This window comes from Rattus rattus, chromosome 3, assembly GCF_011064425.1.
Source record: "Rattus rattus isolate New Zealand chromosome 3, Rrattus_CSIRO_v1, whole genome shotgun sequence".
NCBI lineage: Eukaryota > Metazoa > Chordata > Mammalia > Rodentia > Muridae > Rattus > Rattus rattus.
In genome coordinates this window covers 155,425,824-155,446,570 of record NC_046156.1, presented here as the reverse complement: position 1 = coordinate 155,446,570, position 20,747 = coordinate 155,425,824, and the positions used below count along the sequence as shown (strand labels likewise).

Sequence of the window (20,747 nt, the reverse complement as noted above, 5' to 3'; positions counted from 1 at the left end):
AGCAGTAAGAGCTGGCTTGCTAACATCTTATGAGTTTGATGAGAAATTTAAAAAAAAATCCTGTGGCCAAGAGTCCAATCTGAAGCTATTCAGAAGTCAAATGAAACCAGCACTTTAGGGCAGAAATGTTATCCACATCTGACTAGACACAGAAGTACACTTCTTATGAAAACATTTATGGAGAATAATCTGATGTCAATGCTAGTCTTGCAAAGAAACTTACAGTGACATGTTCAGATCACAATTTATCAAAAGAAAATGCTTCCCTTGTATAGATGCCCTCCATCCTAAGGTCAGAGTCCTTTCCACAGGCCCTGACTTACCCCATCCAGTACACCTTTGTCTAGAACAAAGAAGAAAAGCCATTCATTCCTTAGATTAAGTAACAACTCTTTGAGAGGAAAGACTTGAAAGATCTTCAAAACTATTGGGAGCTTTCCTTAAGATTTTGAAGGTTGGCACATCAGCTCTCTGCAGGATCCTCTCCCACTGAGGCCAAGGGGATATCCAGGGGGCCCCACCCTCTCAAAGGAGAAGGGACATTTAGGGACACTCCTTCAAGATATCTGACTGCCCCAAGCATCCACTGCCCATGCACCAAGCACATTCTCAACTGTGGGTTGACATCAGCTCCTCTTGGAAGGCTTTTTCTTCTCTGTCTAATTCCCCAAAGGCCCGGGGTTTGATGAAAACTTATGATACTTAAGTGCCTTTTGTTTCTCATGATTAAGACCTTGGAAGTAAACCAATCCAGAATTCCCCTGCATTGTCAAAAGTGGTCTTTACACTAAACTCTTTTAATAATAGGTAATTAAACTCGAACTACCTCACGTGCTTAAGATCTAGAAATAAGCAGTAGCAAAAGAAGAAGGGCTAGACTAATGACTGACCAAAGTTGATTTCATGCCTTTTCCCAGGATGGTGTCCAGTGAATCTATTGGCTGATATTTATTTTCTGTAACTACATGTCTACTCGCTTACCTGTAAGTTTCTTTAAAAAATTAAAAAATAAAAATAAAAAAGATAAGCCCTCCAAGCTCCATCAACAAATAAAAATGACTTACATAATATTTTACTGTTGTTTGTATTTCCCCAGTTTGAAATTAAAAGAGTAGAGGCCACGTATTCATCAAAGATTTCCAGAAAGGAATCTGAAAACACATGAAACTCTCCCTGTTACAGATGCTATTCATCTTTTAATAATGAAAGGGAATTCATTACAAAAAAACTTGCAAATTTTAGCTACCTAGAAAAATTATTTTTTTTTTTTTGGTTCTTTTTTTCGGAGCTGGGGACCGAACCCAGGGCCTTGCGCTTCCTAGGTAAGCGCTCTACCACTGAGCTAAATCCCCAGCCCCAAAAATTATTTTATTTGATGTCTCAAATGCTTAAGTGTATACCATGTTCTTCTAACCCAATGACAGCAAAGGGTAGGAACAGAAAAATCTTCCCATATTCAAAATGAGGTGAAGAATCAGCTGTACTACCAACAGACTGAGCCCACTCCATGGGCTTTCTAAGAGGTCAGATCTACACCAATTATGCCTTGGGACCCATTAGTGATCCACAGAGGCTTTTCTTGCTGAATTCTCTGAATCTAAACGTTATCCTCAGACATTCAAGGAAACGGTGGGAAGAAAAAAAGAAAAGAAAAACAAAACAAAACAAAACAAACCTAGCAACCACCTGGAAATACAGGTCAAAGGTAGACTGGCCACCTGGACACCAGCTGTGTCGTAATCAGCTGCTGAACCACCAAAGCACGTTCTTCCAGCCACCTGGAGAAGTGGTAAGTCTCAGACTCCAAACTGGACGTGGACTAGAAGAAAACTAACTTCAAGAAGCTATCTGCCCTGTTGCCTCTATTCTCCCTATATTTTTACTCTATCATTTAGTTTAATCAACAAGACTTGACCCTTTCTAGGCACTTGGTGATCTATTAAGACGCAACTGGAATATCTGTGTTTGTGAACTGAACTCATTTCCAAGGACACAGTTTTAAGAAAAGGTTTGATTTAATAATAACCAAATATTTGTTGTATAAGTTATGTAGAAGGCATGAGCATCCTCATAGCCCAGCCCCGGAAGCTACTTCAACCATAACTACAGTCTTACTATGGAAAATATTGTTTAAAGAAAGGATCAAAATATGAGGAGCGACTATCCCTAGGAATGGTGCATCCACTGAAGCAAATGATCTTTGTCTCAGTCACAAATCACTTTAGAAATCAAGGTCCTGTCACAGTTTTAAAAATATAAAAATACTAATATAATAAGCACTCCATGGATAAGAATGAGAAATCCAGCCATGATGGAGCTGAAGAGGTGGCTCTGTAATTAAGAACACTTGCTACACCTGTGAGGTACCCCAGAGCAGTTCACGGTACCCACATGGAATGGCTCACAGCCACCGGTAACTGCACCTCTGGGAATCCAATGCCCCTCTGGTCTCTGAAAACTCCTGTGCTCATGCCACAGACACACACATAAATAAAGGTATCTTAAAAGAAAAAAAACTAGACCCAATCTGTTACAGTTTGCAGGATAGACATAAAAAAAATCCTTTAATAGTTAAAAGTAAAGCCAATGATATTTATGAATAAGACAGTGGGGGAAAACTCCTCAGGGCCGTCTGTCATGGAGTACATCAAAACCAGGGATGGTGGGGATAAATCACAAATGTCATTGTGTTTGTTGAAGGTGCATTACCAGCTGGTTCCTCTGTATGTGATGTAAAAACAAGGGCAACATCCTGAAACAAGCCTTACTTGTCCACCCTGATGTGTGTGGCTATGAAGCATGAGGCCTTTTCCAGTTCACAGATTCCATTAGAAATGGACCTATGGAGATGAGGAGATGCCCTGACCTCGGTGAACTCCCAACTTAGAATAAATGGTCCAAGCGTAGAGTCGGGGAACAATTCACTGTTCCCCTAGCAGGTTTCATAGTCTCAGATCACGTGTTCATCTGAAAGCCTAAGACTCCCAACTTCACAAAGCCTGGTTAAAGTGCTCAGTATCGACTGACCCAATGCAAGCGAATCACACTCGGTGACTCGGAAGACCAGGCAGGCAATGCTCGCTGCACTCTGCCCAGCTCTCACTCACTGAGTTGTGCTGTGCAATGTTCCCACAATGGGATATTATTTGTTTCCCACAAATAGCAGTTTTACTCTTCATTTGAGACTCTGTCTAAGGAGGATGCTCAGGCTTGTGAGCCATCAACACTAATTACTTGTAATGTCTCAGGGCTCTAGGACAATCACTATTAAGGTTACTGCCTGGAAACGGAATAATTGCACTAATTGGAGTGCACCATCTATTCATCTTCATAGTAAGCATAGCTGATGAGGTGAATTTAGTGTCCATATAAGGATGTCGTCTCAGCTGCCATGGGCAACTGGTAGGAGACATGTGCCTGCCTACTGTATGTTGGACAAATACAAGGGGCGTGGCATGTATCAGACCAGGATACCTTAAGGGTTAATCAGAGTGGCACATCCCTGTCTTCTGAGCATTTTATTCCAGGAGGAGAAAGGCATCCAAACATCGCAAAAAACGTCCATGGTGCTATGAGACGCAGATATCATCTTTGTGAAGAGATTAAATGTAATCTGTGCCCTTTACTTGACATGATTTTGAGAGTCGGGTAAAGAATATGCCAGGCAGAAGAAACAGTGGGAATGAAGTGGGAGAATGCAAGCAGGCATCGTAGCCCAGCCACCGAGGGAGGATGACTGTGTCTAGGAAAGGCATCAGAAGATGCACAGGCAGGACCCGATACACTGGCCAAAGGCATCTGTGTTTTATTCGAGATGCAACAGAGAATTACAATTGCTCGTATGGGGTGAAGCGACGCCAGGCTGGAAAGCGAAAGTCTGAGTGATGGCCCTGAAGAGGGATGACACTCCACACCAGCCGTGGCTCAGTATATAACAGTGGGCAGGCGTAAGGGTCTACAGTGCTCCGATACCCAGGATGGGCCTTAGAGGGAATGGCATAGAGAGCAACTTTCAGGCCTCGGTGGAAGAAGTTCTACTTAAGAAAGTGTGCACTTAAAGAAGACCACTGACGATGGTTTAAAAATACACATTGCATAGAGCCAAAAGGTTGAGATTCTAAAATAAATACAGCACATGTCTTCCACAGGAGATCTCTCCCAGCGAAACTTTTTATAAAAGATACTAAGTAGAATCGCCTTTCAATTTGGTTAGAGCTCTGGGCTTGTTTATTTCATGTAGTGAAATTAAATTATCATCTTCAGTTTCACAGTAGGCTAATGAGGTCATATTTGCATGGCTATAGTTAACCCTACCTGACATGACCTGAGACTGAAAACCAGAAACCAGTGGCTGACTCACTTGAGAAATCACCCTCTACAATGGCAAACAGCTCTTAAAAAAAAAAAAAGAGCAAGAGCAAGTGTTAATAGCAGACATACCTGCATCTGCACGTGTCAAGAATGTACCTCAAAAACTCCCTTTGTGAACCACTGCTTATTTTGTTACAGGGAAAGGCCCCAAAATTTATTAGTCTCAGTTTTTTTTTTAGTCACCAGGGAAGGCACATGATGTCTGACATGGTCAACAATATCCCTACCTTAATGTTCTACTGATCTGAAGCCATTCATGAAAACTCTCAGGCTCTTTGGCCAGAGCCCCAGAGGGGGGCTGGGAGAGGGAGAGAGGGAGGGGGAGGGGAGGGGAGGGGAGGAGAAGGAGGAGAAAGAGAGGGGAAAACATCTAATGAATTCCTACCAGTAATCCTGATGCTCAGGTAAGATCCAGAAGGCCTCACACTTATGCTTGATGCCTCTGTACCCATCATCACCACTGTTGATAGGACTTCAAAAGAAGCTCCCCCAGAATACTCTCCTTTCCACTCTAGAAAACGTAAGATTGGCCCCCATCTCCCTGCACTGAGAAAGCCTTTCTCTGCTCCTTTCTTCAGTCTCTTGCAGTGTTCGGGAATCATCGTGTAGAAGAAAAGCTTTATAAAACAATTCCAAAAGGAAAACTAGGTTTTACCGTGTGTTTTATATAACTACTAGGGGATGCTTGCTTCCAAAGCACAGGGGGGGTGGTGTGTGTAAAGATTTGGGGGCCCCTTCTACGTGCCCAAGTCCTTCATGAGAACTGTACAGATAATGGGACCTGCACACCCCTTTATTATCCTTAACACAGTAAATCTAGGAACCTGTCTGATTCCTGTATCCATCTCTGCTTTCTCTAGTGACGAGAATCTGAAATAAACCTTTAATTTTCCTTCATCCCATGCACCAAATGGGAACCTTTATGCTTGGCTTCAATGGCTTCGTGAAGATTCAACCAGGACTCTAGTTGTATAGACCTCCCTTGCTCCCTCTTGAGATACTAAGTATCCAACGATTTCCCTAGCAAACATCCTTTTTTCAGATCAATCAGGAACTGTCATTGACTGGCTGAATTGTACACCCCTGAAATTCCTAAGTTGAAGCTCCACTTCCTGGCATTGTGACTGAGTATGGAGAACAGGCCTATCAAGAGGTAGTTCAATCAATACTGAAGCGGATAAGGCGGAGCCTAATCCAATCTGGCCTGTGTCCTTACAAGAATGGGAAATTAGGACATCCAAAAGGACGGTAGTAATACGTACACTCTGTGATGGTTAATCTTCATCATCACCTTGACTGTGTGTAGAATCACCATGGAAACCTGTCTAGGTGCTTCCTGAAATATGTAATCGAGGTAAGACCCACCGTGGAAGGTGAGTGATCGCAGGATTAGGGTCCCATGGAAAAGAAGGAAGCCAGGCTGTCTCAGTTTTCCTTTCTCACAGATTCCAAACTGCATGCAATGTGACCGGCTGCTTCACTCTCCTGCCGTAGCGATTCCCCATCCCTGACAGACTGAACCCTCAGAAATAAACCTTTAAATTATAACAGAAGTGAGAAAAGTAATACAAGCCCAGAAAAGGCAGCCAGAGGACGAAAGAGGAGGGACCTCAGAGGAAACCGACTCTGCCCTGCGGCTCCTTGGTCTTGGACTCCAGTCTCCTAGAAGCACAGGGAAAGAACTGTTGCTGGTTCTGTTTCCCAGTGCTGGCTGCCGGAGGGCACTGAGCTGAGAGCAAATACCGGTGCCTCCACTTCCGTAATGTGAGTCTTCCTACCCTCCCTTCCCTCTTACTGTTTCTCCTCTCCTTCCTTCACACTCTTCCCGTCTCCTTCCTCCAGACAATGAAGAGACAAGGGTCGTGCTTGGATTCCAAAGGCCACCAGCTGCTGACCCTGCAGCTTTTCTTCCTGCATCGTACTTATCAGAAATCCCACCCACATTAGGGGAATCCAGACACTTCTAGAACCAGAACAGATTGTCTTTCCCCTTTTCCCCTCCAGAAATATGGCTGTGAAAGTACCCTGGCTAAAACTTCCCTCGTGTTTGGTCATTTCCTCCTTTGCAAAAGGGTTTTTACCAATGTCTGGATTTACCAAGGAACCTTCTGCTCACAATTCCTCTTTGCCCCTCAAGACTGGAGCTATGGACTTAGCGGCAGAGGCAGATAAGGTGTTATCAGAAATTCTCGTGTAAATGTATCAGAAATTCTCATGTAAATGTATCTCAGCCAACTGAATGTCCCACTAACCCGAGTATGCTGTATTCTAGATCCTTTCTCTGATTGTTGGCTATTTCCCCTACCAGGCAAACTAAGCAAATAGTGGCCAACGTGCCAGGGCTGGCTGCTTTGCCACGAATGTGTACTAATATTAACAATCATCTAATGCCCTAAGGGCATTTTGAAAGGCAAACCTTCCCCCAGTGCCCAGTTCTCACTTTTCTCCAGTAGAAATCGCACCCAACCCCAAAACAGCTGTGGGTTCACTGCCCTAAGAAAGAGCAGCTCAATTTTTCTGTTTTTTACTCTAAAGTGCCTCAGTCTGGACTCCTTTGCCATTTCTCTGGGAGTCTCGGCTTGATGAGCTCACTGCAGAGATGACAAACAGCCCTTTGATGGTGTGCCTAGAGAGGGAAATCAAACTAGGAGAGAGAGCCATCAAATCGCACGTCTCCACATAGAGACTTCAATAGCACAAGCCCATTGTCCTAATCTGTGAAATGCCCAGTCTGTTCCTTCCTTTTCGCCTTAACATGTATTTGTTGCTAGAAATAAGGATACACGCAAAGAATGGGCTGCTATTGGCAGACTTTCAAGAGCAACAAAGTGATGTTCATTAGCTAACACTGTTTGGAGGTCACCGTTAGCCAACCATTTTGGGGGTCGCTGTTAGCTAACACCATTTGGAAGCCACTGTAGTAACACTGTTGGGGGGATCAGTGTAATAGCACCATTTGGGGGTCACTGTAGTAACACTGGGGGTCATTATAGTAACAACAATTGGGGGTCACTATAGTAACACCATTTGGAGATCCCTAGAGATGAGAACCATGGCGACTTTTGCATTTGTTTCATAGTCACATTGTCTTTTTATTAAAATTTCCTCTTTCAGACCGGTTGTCAGTTAAACATACTCTCAGAGATATCAATAAAATTCCTTCTCCATTGAGAGATCATCTTGCCTTACCTTAGTGAAATCAACTGCTAGGATCCTATGACCTCACTGCCTTTCTCTGCACTGGAGTGGGTTGAATTTACCCAAAGACCCTGCCCATCTGGGTCAAAGTACAAAGAAATACAAAGCCAAGCTCTCAAGATGGTGGAAACAGAAGTAGTCAAAGCATAAAACCAGTTTGACAATTCTGCAACCAGGTTTCTAGAATCCCGTTGAGTGAGCCCTGGGAAGTTAGAGCTTAAAGTGTCAACAGAAGATCACCAAGGCTACTGAGGAAACCCTGATACCACCCCAACCCTGGTCAAGAGGGTGCTACTTGTAATGTTTACCTGAGGTTGCTTGATCAAAAACCCCATGAACTACTGTCACCACCAATTGCTAACCAAGATTCATTCCATTGTCCTAGAGAACATGAATCATGCAACGATTCCAAGGTACCTTAGTTGATCATATTAATATCTTCAGCAAGCATCCAAGTGGTTCCCTAGTTTCACCCTATCCTAGCCATGAACTACGGGACAAAGGCAGGGTAGTGGGAGGGGCCTGCACATCTATAAGTCACAGATTTCTCCTTATTTTCCTTCTTTCCAATCATATTTGATGACCTTAAAAGCAAATATAGAATGCTGATACCATTTCCCCTGTTCAAACAGCTGAGGACTTCTGTAAAGGTCAAAGACAGCAAATATCTTACAGGACTCTCAGTCTCAGAACCAACCTCAGATGGCCTGAGTGATGGAATGGAAGTCTCTACAGACTTCACCATCCAACCAGAACGTTGTTCCCTGTGTCTTTAAGGACTAGCCACTGGGTGCTGCTGGCTTCCTTTCTGACACACTAACTCTCCTTAACAGTCTGTTAGCATTTAGCTCTCCTCTTGTCCTAGGTCTGTGCTAACAGTGTTTTGAATAGACCACCTATGGGAACTAGCTGTGTGCCTTTTCAAAGCCTCTCCGCTAGGCAATCCAGGAAGTTCGTAACACACAAACTTCTATCAGACGAGCTTTTCTTGTGTGCCTAATTCTTCATCGGCATAGAATAAAACTCTTAATTTCAGTTTACCCTAGGAATAGATCCCCTTCTGAGACTACTCATGAGTAATGACTAAAAAACATTCTGAAAGCTGTGAAGTCACTCACGCACTGCAGTTTTCTCTGGAAAAACGCAATTCCTCAAAGCTACCAGCCACGCAAAGGCCTAGACTGTTTTGAATGTGAACACAGAAGTTTCCCACCTAAAACTAAACTTGATAGCTTGTCCCAATCTGAATACATGTAAACAAAACCTGCTCAAACCAGTTCCAAACATTCCAAAATTAAGCTCCATATTTAACAGACAACTCAGGATGCCACAGCCCTTTCAAATGCCCAAATCAGCTCAAATAGTGTAGCTAACTTTAAAGAAAAATTAAATCTTCCGTTTCCTCAAACTTCCAAACCAGACAACACCGGCAATGGGCACAAACACTCTGGGCGTCTGTCACCTCTCTACAAAAGTTCACACAGCGGATGTCTCCAGAGACTTCCAAACATGTTTAGGTCATTTTGACTCAAAATTAGTCTAAAACTGTTTTTTTTTCCCCCTCAAATGTGTACCGTCTATCCACAAACATTTAATTCTGCAACCATTGTTCACTTTAGAAGGAAAGGCAAGGTCCAATACCAAAACCTGTCTTTTGGGTCATTTTAACGCACGTCATATTATTTGGAATAAGAAGGAAATCACGTGTATAGAGTGTAAGAAATAGAGCCAAGATGGATGACATAGGGATAAAGGAATAGGGAGTTCCCCGAGTGGGGAGGTGTGATGTAATAAAGGTGAAAGAAGCCCCATGTAGAGAAACAGGGAGAGGTTCAGAGGCCCAGCTGAACTGCCCAGCAAGGGTGACTTGGAGAAATGGTATTACTGTTGTCATTGTATTTACTCTTATGTTTCAGGCCATGAATATAAATAAATATTAAATGAATATAAATAACCCAATTGGACATTTTTTTTTCTTCTGCCTCACTCAGTTGGATGGTACAGCGGAAATGACATCCATGCTGGGAAATAACCTAGCTTCCCCTTAGTCACGAACCAGCTCATAGCACTTTGTGCAAACCACTGACTTCCCTAAGAGTTCCAAGGTAACTATTTAGGTTTTAGGTACTGAAACCTCCACCCTTCAGCTCCAGTGAGGCCTGAATTCACAAAGAGCTGAGGTTCAGAGAGAAGCTAGAAACACTTTCTGTATGTGTGGCTTGCATAGAGGTAGACAGGCTAATTCTTACAAAGTAACCCTAACGGCACAGCTGGAAACAGGTGTGCTACTGCCCAGTTTCGAACTCCAGAGCCGAGTTATCAATAAGACATTTGTACCTGTGAGTACGGAAGGCAAGAGAAGTATCAAGTGAAGCCACGCTTATTGAAAGTCTGAATAACAGGCACCATCATTGTCACCATGCCAGGAAAGAGTGACTTGAGGACATTAGCCTTTAGACACTAGAAGGAAGCCATTTCTAATTGATAGCCTTAACTGTGTCTACTGCTTGGATAGTTAAACTGTATCGTATATGTCTCATTGAGAAACTTAGTATCACTCACTCTAGGTAAAATACTGATGGCGTTAGTATGTTAAAAATCACTTACTTAGCGTTGAGAGTCTGCATTACATAAGATAAAATGGATCAATAATTAACTATGGTGAATGGAGTAGGGCTGAAAACTATCAGATCTTAGGCACACTAGTTGAATCTCTACTTTCCTTTTATTTACAGGTGAAATACATATTATATTCGTGTGAGGGGATTAAAATTCAACTATGGCATGTGCTATCACAATCTAATGGCATACAGGAACTAGGAAGTATCTTGCTGACATCCTCAAGGGGTGATAGCTTGAGTTTGACTTTTACCCATTGATATCTAACTTCTTCCAAATGCTTCCCAAGGCCCTCACATGGGCCTGGCTTGTAACACTGACCTCATTTGAAGAAGCACGTGACTAGCTATAGACGTAGAGGATGAAGTAAAAGATATGGGTTTGTCCATCACTTTAGGGTGAATGTCAACTCAAAGGATGGGACAGGATTCTATGGTACTGATCACAATCCCAGCCATACCAGCCTATAAAAATCTTACCTCTGAATACCATACTCCATACACAATACACAAGCTATTGCTAAAATATGTTTTTCCAAAAAAGAAGGGTTTAAAAGCTATTGAAGCCCAGCTATGCAAAAGTGAGTTCTTATTAAAGTTTAATGAATTAAAAGTTCACAGAATGCTCTAAGTGACACATACAAAGGTTTTTGCCTTCTTCACTATACCATGTTCCTCCTCCATTACCCTGAATTATTTCCTCATGTTCGAGTCCCCTCCGGTGCTCACAAATAGTTTCTGTTTCCAAATCTCCTAAGCTTTCAGGAATGTCTTCCTGAACTCCCACTTAGCCACACCCTCTGTGCACCAAGTGCCTCAGCTACCCAGAATCTTCTCTTTGTTCTTCCCTGGATTTGTACTCAAATCCTCTGGGTACAGAAGGAAAACCACTCCTGGGCTCCCTCTACCTCAGTTCATCCCATGCCAAAGTCCCAGAGGAAAAGGAAGAATGCTGTTTGAAGCCTACCGTTTCCTACAATGGCGTCTCGTCAGAATGAAAACTGATCTGCACCCTGGTGAGAACATGACTGTGATTCTCTGCTTTCAAAAGGTTTGCCACGCAACATTTGTCTGCATGTTTGTCTTCCTAGCTACAGAGGGATTGCCTTGTAACCGTTCTTCTTTGACAGTCTGGTTATGGGTCCCTCTTGACTTTCATAAGCAGCCTGGGATCAAAGGGGCCAGTCTGAGACCATGTGGCCCACTTTGGAGCAAATCCACCCAGTGCCCACAGAATATCAAATTATGTACATGCATCATATATGAGTGTGTGTGTGTGTGTGTGTGTGTGTGTGTGTGTGTGTGTGTGTAAACATATGAGCTACCTGAGTCCTTTTATATTGAGATCGGCTGTTTCTGACTGACTGTTGCTAAGTACTCAGGTCTTCTTCTGTCAGCCAGGGTGAGAAATGCAGCTCAACCTGGTAGATACTGGTCAGTAATGTCAGTTCCATTTACTACATCAAACAACACACAGGGAGAGGTTAAGGAGCCCTCAAGGGCCAGTCACCATTCTTAGTCATCCACAGATTGCATGATCCTTGTTATAGCCTGAAAATGAGCATTACTACCTCTGTTTTACAACCGAAAGGTGCTCCACACCCAGTTTCTTTCCATTAAAACCTGGGAAATCTCCCTGCAAATTTCCCCTGAAAACACGTATTTTATCTTGAAAGCAATTCTGCCTGTTTGCATCTCTGTAGTTATTTCAAAGAGTAAATCTCACGCTCACTGGATTAGTTGAAGTCTGGGGAGAGAATGAGTCGGAAAGGATTGAGCTGAGCAGACACACACTGCGCCCATCCTGGAGAAGAGCAACTTGTCCTTGTATGTGGCGGTTGTCTTCAGCAACTGCCTAGGTGACAGCTATGGCGATCATCAGGGAGAACAGGAGGTGAAAACTGCTTAGAGCAGGAAAGGCCTATGCAAATCCAACAAACCAGATACCAGCGTACCAGCTTTGACGTAATTCTCAGGACTTTTTTGGACAGCTTTTGAAAGTGAAATTTTACAAGAGATCACAAAAATCAGACCAAAAAAATAATAGTAATCTGTGTAAGTCCTTTATTTGGTAGTATTTGTTCCAGCATGTAGAGAATAATGGTGTGAGTTTGAGGCCCGAGCTAAACTCAATGCAGATCATTTATTTTAGAAGTATTGATAAGATGTTGATGGGCTGGTACCAGTAAGACGTCCCCTTTCGAGCATGTATTTACAAGGACAGAAATGAACTGTTTCAAAATCTAAAACCATGCCAAGCAACATTCTAAACCCACTTCTTTAGTACTGTCATTAACAGGACTTTATAGTGTATTCATATAGACATACGTGTGTACATCCATGATGTACATATGCACGTGTGTAAACGTGCTACTCAAGCTATTTGAAGAAGGACTCTGAGGTGCCATGTTTTACACAGCGGCTGCCATGAATGGCACAGACATCTACTTTACAGTGAACAATATTCCCAAAAGGTAGCTTTTTTCTCTGATTTCATGCACCATTTATCTTGACCATGAAATGCAAATGGCTTGAAGTTAAAGGGAAATAAAAATAAAGAAAACATAATTAGTACACTTAAAACCATAATGTGATTTGTTCTGGAAACTCCAGGAGGATTACAAAGAGGCCTCGGCGCACAGGGAGCCTGATGCTGAAGGCCCGGCCACTGAAGATGTAAATTAGGGGAATGGAGGGGGATCCATTTCATAAGCCACAGACAGCGTGAACGCCAGCTAAGGACCACAAATGTCCAGGTAATCAATGGAGTCAAATGCTGGGGCAATATATCAGGATTTTAAAGAGCTCCCTCTCTCCTTCTGCTAATGTGTAGCAAGAAAGCTGACTAAAGGGGGGAAAAGTAACAGTATCTTTAATTGATTTTAAAATTATGTTGTTTAAAAATCTTAAAGCTCACTGACTTGAAAGCTATTGGTTTTAGACTATATCCAGCACTCTCCTCCAAAAATACTACCTAGGGGGAAAAAGACTTTATTAACATACTATAACCCTCTAAATTATACTACTCAATGCATAATTCAGACAGAATATAATACATGACTCTCAATACATGAAATTCATTGCTAAGTATCAGAAAGAATAGAACCTTTGCCACCTAAGAAGCAGCCAGACACTCACCCTACCAATTATAAGCTGTGGCATAGTGACTGTGGTCAATATTGAGGGTATTTTCTGTTTTTTAAGGAACAAAAGGGAAGATTGACGTTTTCTGCCACGTGTTATTCCACCAGGACCTACTAGAAATCCTGTGGCATGAAAGCCTTTCAAACACAACCCACCATTGCAGAAATAGGGCATTAGGCTCCCGACACATATAGTAAGCCCTGTTTTGAATAGCAGAAGTAAACCAGCACCAAAAGAAATCTGAGGAGCCATACACTGAGAAATACATCATTTGAAAGAAAATCTGCCATCAAAGGACTATCATGGCTCCTGTTAAATGGGGGAAGGGGGCATTATGAACTTGGTGATTCGCCATCTTCTTCCCAGCAATGCTAGCGCCTTCTTCCTCCCACCCCCTACCCCCACCTCAGCGGGGTTTGCCTTTTGGAGTCTTTAATGAAACAATAAAGTAGGAATCAAGAAAATTCAGAAAGGCTTAGGCTGCTGGAAAGGTAACCATTTTCTCACGCTGGCTTCTGTAGGCCATCTTGTTCATTTAAATGCCAAGATGTCTTAATCTGTCCCAGGTGGTATCACCAGGGGCAACACCATCGCTGGTCTGAGACTAATGTTCCTTGGTCAAATGACCCGCAATAAAGATCTGTCAGGCAAACAGCTAATTGGTGCAGACTAAGAAAACCACCATCCCTGCAGTGCGTTACAAACAGAAAGAACAATGGACAGTTCTAGAAAGGAAAATAGCAGTGTGCATCATATTCATATATATATATATATATATATATATATACACACACATATATATGTATATGTATATATATATATATTTCACAATTCCCCCTCCCTGATTTTTTTTTTTTTTTTTGACTAATTGCAATCCGTAAAAATGGGTGAGATGTGAAAGCTTGTGGGGGGAAAAAGAAGCATACACAAGACCGAGACCGAACCTCCCGGGGGAAGGGAGTAGGGAGGGGGTGATGGGAGGGGTGGTCATTTGTGTCCAAGGGTTTCATGAAACATTTAGGGCAAACGCCTTTGTTCCTAGGCTCGGGAGGGGAGTGGGTGGATGGATGATGGGGCTGCCTGGCCCTCCACACCCTGCTCTCCGGCGCATGCGCGAGGCCAAGACAAAGGAATAGGTAATTACAGTCCCGATTCATTCATTTTGCCTGCAATACTGGAGGTCTGCGGGCTCTTGCTATATTCCCAGGGGCGGAGGTTAATCCACACCCCAATAGCAGTCCCCTTGATAGCCGTGTTTTATTTTAGCCCGCCACGTAAGTGGCCAGTGGTCTCGGCCAAGACAGAGGTGTGTCAACTCCCATACCAAACACTGAAAAATCGCACCCATGTGCGCTGTGCTCCTTTCAACAGAGTGAAAATCTCTGGGGCAGAGGCTGTCCACCGAGTTCGCTTCAAGGCGGAAACGTCTCGGCGTGGGGGGTGGGGGGTAGCAGATTAGGAACAGGGCCAAGCGTTCGATGAATATTCATGAAAAGAATGCGGTTCCCAGCCACGCATTGTGTGCCATCGGATCCAGGGATTCTGAAATTTTTCTTTTAATGGTGTAGGGAAGCGGGAACCAGACGCTGGGTTGTAGCGTTTGAGATACAGGGGGAAAAATCTACAGAAATCTTGTCTTGCAGAAGGGTTGTGCCCATTCGGACCACGGGCTGTCAGGTTCAAGCCCATCCCACCCCCAGCCCCCCCAGGCTGGGGCGGCGGTGGAGGCGCGCGGCCCGTTTTCTGAGCGCAAGGCTCAATAAATAAATAAATAAAATGTTGGCGATGTCCACAGGTTAGTGGGAAGACAGTTCAGCCGCAGACCGAGCTAGGGCTTTGATCTGCCCCGGGCGTGCACACCGTCTTCCGAACCTCGTGTTCCTCGGTTACCCCAAACCAAGATCCAGGAGTCCTGAGGGCCAATCCACCCCCGCCCCTTCCGATCAGACCAGATTCCGTGTCTTCTTTCTCCCTCCCCACCCCACCCCCATCCTCCATCTTCTGCTACTGCGCCCCTCACACGGAGCGCTTTCTCCGTGGCTGTGCCCGTTCCGCTGACAGAAGACTGGGTTTAGCCCACAGAACCCAGGCCAGGGGATTCGATGCGTTGAAAAAGATTTCGCATTCGGTATTTCCCGGTCACCAGCCGCTTCCCACCCTCCCGCCCCACTCCCTCCCGAACTCCGTTCATCTGCCTCGCCGCCACCCTCCGCAAGCTCCCCACCCTACGAAAGGCTTCCGAAGCTGTCCACCATGGGGGAAAGCATCACCATGGATCCCCAAATGCGACAGAGCCCACTTAGAGGAATCCCACGCCCACTGTGTCTAAACCCGGCCGCACCCAGTCTGCACCGTTGGAGAACCCTAGGCTTCAGGGTGGGGCGGGGCCCTGGGGAACCGGTGGCCCTGAGTCCGCGGTGGCGTGAGGGACCCACGGCGCGCCTCCTTACCGGCTTTGGGTGCCTGTGCCGGCCCTGGGTGAGCGCGGTGCCTCCAAGGGGCCCGGGTGTCTGGTGTCGTCCGGCCGAGTGCCTGGCCGCTCAGCAAAGGCTCTCTCTCTCCCGGCTCGACGGCGGAGCCCGGAGCGTGGAGCGAGTTGGAGCGCTGCCGCCGCCGCCGCCGCCGCTGCCGCTACTGCCGCCGCCGCTGCAGCCTCTGCATTTCTCGATCGCTCCCCCTCCCCTTCCTGCCCAGCGCCCTCCCCCCCGCGCGTCCGCCCGCCCAGCTCCTCCGCTCGCCGACCCCGCCCGCCTCGCGCCCGCCCCTCCTCTCCCAGCCCGCGGCCTGCACCCCTCCCGCTCCGTTCGCGCCCCGCCACCCGGGGGGTCCCCAACTTCTCTCCTCCAGCAGCCACTGCGCCCCGAGACGCCCCGTGATCCAGCGCCCCCGTCACCACACCCGCACAGTCACCCCCACCCTCTGCTCTCCTCATTCAGATCCCTCCCCTACAGCCCTGTGCCTTACCCGCCTCCCCAACAGTTTCTGTCAGTCCCCCCCTCCTATTGCCTCCTTGCACGCCCCTCCATTCCCCCACCCGCGGCGGGACTGTCTGTGGATTTCTCTCCTCTCTCTGTCTCGCACACATTTTATTTGAAAGCATTGAATAAGTAGCTCGTGGTCTCGCTCAGACTTAAGGGGCTGATGAACTATTCCCCCGCCGCAGCCAGCTTTCTCTGCCCCCCAATCCAGCCCCGCTCCAGACGACAGGCTGAGATTCTGCTATCACGTAGGCAGTGAGACTGGATTAGACGCGACGCCTCTCTTGAAACCATCAAGATAGATATCCGCTGGTTTTAGGGTGTCCCCCAAGGCAAGCATCTGGGATGCCTTCGGCAGATGCTCGCCCTCGGGGCCCACCAGGAGGCTGCAGTTTGCAAGGCGCCACCGCCCAGAGCCCAGGTCCGGGTCTGGAGGCGGCACCGCCTCTCAGGGGACGTTCTCCCGACTTCGGAGAGAAAGAAAGGAAGAAATGCACCCTAGGAAAATGGGCTTCGACTTTTTTGTGCCTGTGCTTTCATGGAAGTCACCAGCTCTCGGGCTGCTTAAGATACCACTCAGAATCGCGCCCTGCCAGGCTGTGGCCATCCGCGCTAAGTCCTCGTGTTCTGGTCGGTGAGCACTTTGGGTAGCACCGCGACACACAATAGCCATCAGGGTTAGATATGCTCGCCATGCTTACCTGTTGGCAAAAATTAAATGCAAAATAAAATTTTAAATTTTGAAGCTAACACATGGTGACGTCTTTTAGAACCACATCTCTTTTCTTCAGACAAAAGCCAATTTTACCATCCCGCAAACCCATTGAGCCCTGGAAGTTCCGTTCGCGGCACTTTGGCGCCCTCTGGCTGTATCAGGATTGCTTGATTGTTCTGCTTCATACTGAAAGAATTGGGGTGGGGTGGGGGGAATGTATGTTCCCTTCTTGGTTGGATTTACCCTCATGAGTGAAGCACAGATTTGGGACAAGCTTGCCTTCCAGGATGACAAAACCCAACAACATTTGGGGAGACGAATTCCAGGTAAGTGCTGGGGGGGGTCACTTTCCTTTAACAGAAAAATAAATAATAGAACTTTAATAAGAGTGGCAAAGGAAGTGCCACATCTTAAATCAAAAAGTGATGAAGAAAAGGTGAAAATGTTTTGTGGTGGCTGCTGCTTCCTCCTCATCTTCCTCCTCTTCTTTCTTCTCCTCCTTTCTTCTTTCTTCGTCCTCTCCTCCTCTTCCTCTCCTTCTCCATCTCCCTCTTCCTCTTCTTTCTTTCTCCCTCTCTTCCCCATCCCCAACCCCTTCTTCCATCCCTCCTCCCCCTTTCTCTCTAGATAGATAGGTAAACTAATTGATTGATTGACTGATATTCCTTCCAACCTTCTCTCAGCCTCCCATCTTCCCACTGCTTAAAGTGATTAAGAAATCAAACAATACAAGAACAGGAAATCAAATCACGAATTAGCTGTGGTTCGACTGTCATTTGAGGGATTCATTCTCTTATGTCAGTATACCACTATCCATGAAGCTATTTGGGGTGCTATGGTTTCCACGCCAGCACCAATATGACAACCAAAAATGTTTCCAGGTATGGCCAAATATCCTCCAGAGGCAAAAAAAAAAAAAAAAAGGTTAGCTAGGTGGATGTGTATAATCTATGGTATTTATGGTACTTACTGCTTACTAAAGGAGCTAAGTAGTAGTGTAATGGGTGAGTAGGGTGGGTGGGTGGGTATTACACAGTGTGGCATCATTCATTTAGGATTCAGTTGTTTTTTTATCCCAGTGATCATCTTAAAATTAATGGAAATTTCTACTGTATTTTCAAAATAAGCCCATAGGTATTATCTTCTTTTGTGTATCCTCATGCTTATTTATTTTTTAAATAACAGATAATAGTTATTGTTCCGTTGCTTTGGTGCTGCTGGCTAAGTTTTTAGGATGAAGAGAGAAAAACAAGCCGTTCTAAGGTGTGACTGGGATACAGATCACTGGTTACCATGGAAACTGGAGGCCAAAGCTTATATGGAGGAACAGAAATTGCAAGTCTCTCTCTCTCTCTCTCTCTCTCTCTCTCTCTCTCTCTCTCTCTCTCTCTCTCTGTCGTGGTCTCTGATTAGATTGAGTTGTCTTCCCCCTTCTTAATAAAGGATTATAAACGAAAGAAAAGGGGCACGGGACAAGGGTGGAGCTCCGCTGTGGAGCTCTTACCTTGGATGCTGGAGGCCCTGGCTTCAATCCACGGGGTCACACAGGTGCGTGCACGTACTCCCACTCGGAGGAGATTCAATAGAGACACCGAGAGCAGTGGGAGGGGAGGGGTTCATCTCCAACCAGTCCTCTCATATTCTCTCCAAAACATCTCTAAAACACACACTCGGGGAATCAGGGATGAAGCAGTTTGAAGCTTTGAGTTTTAGAAAATTCGCTGCACTGCCCGGTGCACAAGCTCATGAATTCAGGAGCTTAAAGGGTTAAGTATATGAATCCCAGTAAATTTGCTTAACTTTCATCATTACCACCATGAAAAATATGTTTTCCTTTCCAAAAGACTGAACATTTAAAAACAAGAAGAAGAAAGCAAGGCAGACTATACAGGTTCTGTACTGCCTCGGACTGCCATTTTTACTGCCTCTAGAACTTGTCCCAATAAATCCTAACCTACATTATAAAGGTTTTCATCAAAGACACAAATCACTCCATGTGTGCTTCTTTTTGCTAAGTGATTTGCCACAAAACTGTCTGCAACATAAGGGCCTCTGTCCCTAAAAAGATGGCATTCCGACTTTATCCCTGTGCCTTTGCTGTTTGACCCACCTTTGCTGGCACTGAGTTGTGTAGAAAGAGCTAGTCTCACCTTCCTGCCTTACCTCTGAGCCCTTGCTGTATCTCTCCCACCAAGGCGGAGCATCCGTTCCCCTCAGTTCACCCAATAAAACAATATGAACAGAGAGAAACCACAGTGACTGCAGTGTGGGTCCAGCCAGCTTCCATTGAAGTATTCTTTGGATTATCCCCATTCACATCACTGGGGTGACCCAAACCCCCAGAGACTCATTTTGAAAGTATATCCCACTCTACTAGTATAAAAAAAATGGCCACAGAACCAACGGATCTCATCTATAGATTACAAGCAAAAGGTTAGTCAATATTATACATGATAGTGCCCTACACTTTCCCCCTAAATATTTAAGATTTTCATCAAAGGAAATATCAAAATCTATGTGTCCCTCTTTTGTTTTGTTTTTTTTTTTTTTTTTTTTTTTTTTTCTTTCCCCTCGCCAACACCAACTTTGAAGGTCATATAGCCAAAGGAAAGGCTTTCTTTGGTTTGATCAGTGCTGTGAATTGTCTTGCTTCCCAGACATCATTTGGCCATGTCCTCGGGTTGTCATGTGAGAGTTGGAGAGATGAACTGGTCTCTGGTTGGTAGAGGCCAGGGGAGAGCCTCAGCGGAGAGGGCTCTCCAGCCCAAAATATCAGCCATGTTATGAAGAGACTGAGAAACTCTGGTTGAAAACTGAGTATGTCATTCTACCTAGTTGGAGAAGGCAAAATGGCTTTGTTGTCGCTGTTGTTGGTTTGATTTGTTTTGGTGTTTTTTGTTTTTGTTTTTGTTTTATTTGTTTATTTTTTCATTTATTTGTTTTCAGTAGTGCTAGGTGGAGGGAAGCTGCCTTTTGTTCCTTTATCTTCCGCCGCGTATCACAGACAAACTTGGGTCAGACTCCTAGTAGACAGCTCCCTTTATGAGCCCTCCAGGGCCCCCTCCAACCTCTGCAACAGAATCCAGGCGCGTTGCTTCGAGAACAAGGCCAAAGACTACCATTGAGGAATTTGAATTCCATTCCCTGTTGCTACAGGCTAAGCAAACGGCTTAAGTCCGATTCCGTCATTTCACCTGCTCCTTATGTATGTAAAAGGATAGCTGAAAACCCAGAGTGGATGCTTATGTATGAGGAAACACCGGGCTTGCGGTGGGAGGGACTGGCTGGCGTTGGCATTGTACTAGGAGAATTTTCTCAAGATGAAAGCAATCTGAGTCCCCCTGAGTAGTTCTCACTCCCTGCCATCACCCATAATTCCCCCACAAATCCCTCTGTTCCAAAGGACATTTCTATTCACCAGCACTTTGTTTTCACAAACTACCTGAAACCAAAGGAGAAACAGGGTCTCCCTGCCAAATAGCAAGGGTTCTTCTAGGCAAAGCATGCCTGTTGCTACAAGATACCAAACAAGGGATTAAAGTGCAAGGGCTTTCCCTAATTTGAGGGCTTCCTTACCTACTAAACCCTTTAGGGTATAAGCTACTTCAGCATAAAAAATGCTGTAAAGCATCCACTAACTTCCCAGAGACTGTTGAAGGGACCTGTGGAGCAGGGAGGGCTGTACATCTACTTCTAGAGCATCTGTGGCACCTGCTTCTACTC

General features: G+C 45.1%; 1 protein-coding gene across 1 annotated transcript in view; it reads right to left on the bottom strand.

Annotated features, from left to right (window-relative positions):
- Basp1 (brain abundant membrane attached signal protein 1) overlaps positions 1-16,006 on the bottom strand; it is a 48,793-nt gene extending 32,787 nt beyond the window's left edge. The window contains exon 1 of the mRNA XM_032898698.1: positions 15,782-16,006. The gene's annotated coding sequence lies outside the window, so the exon portion shown is untranslated. The remainder of the gene's footprint in view (positions 1-15,781) is intronic.
- Between the last annotated feature and the right edge of the window lie 4,741 nt (positions 16,007-20,747).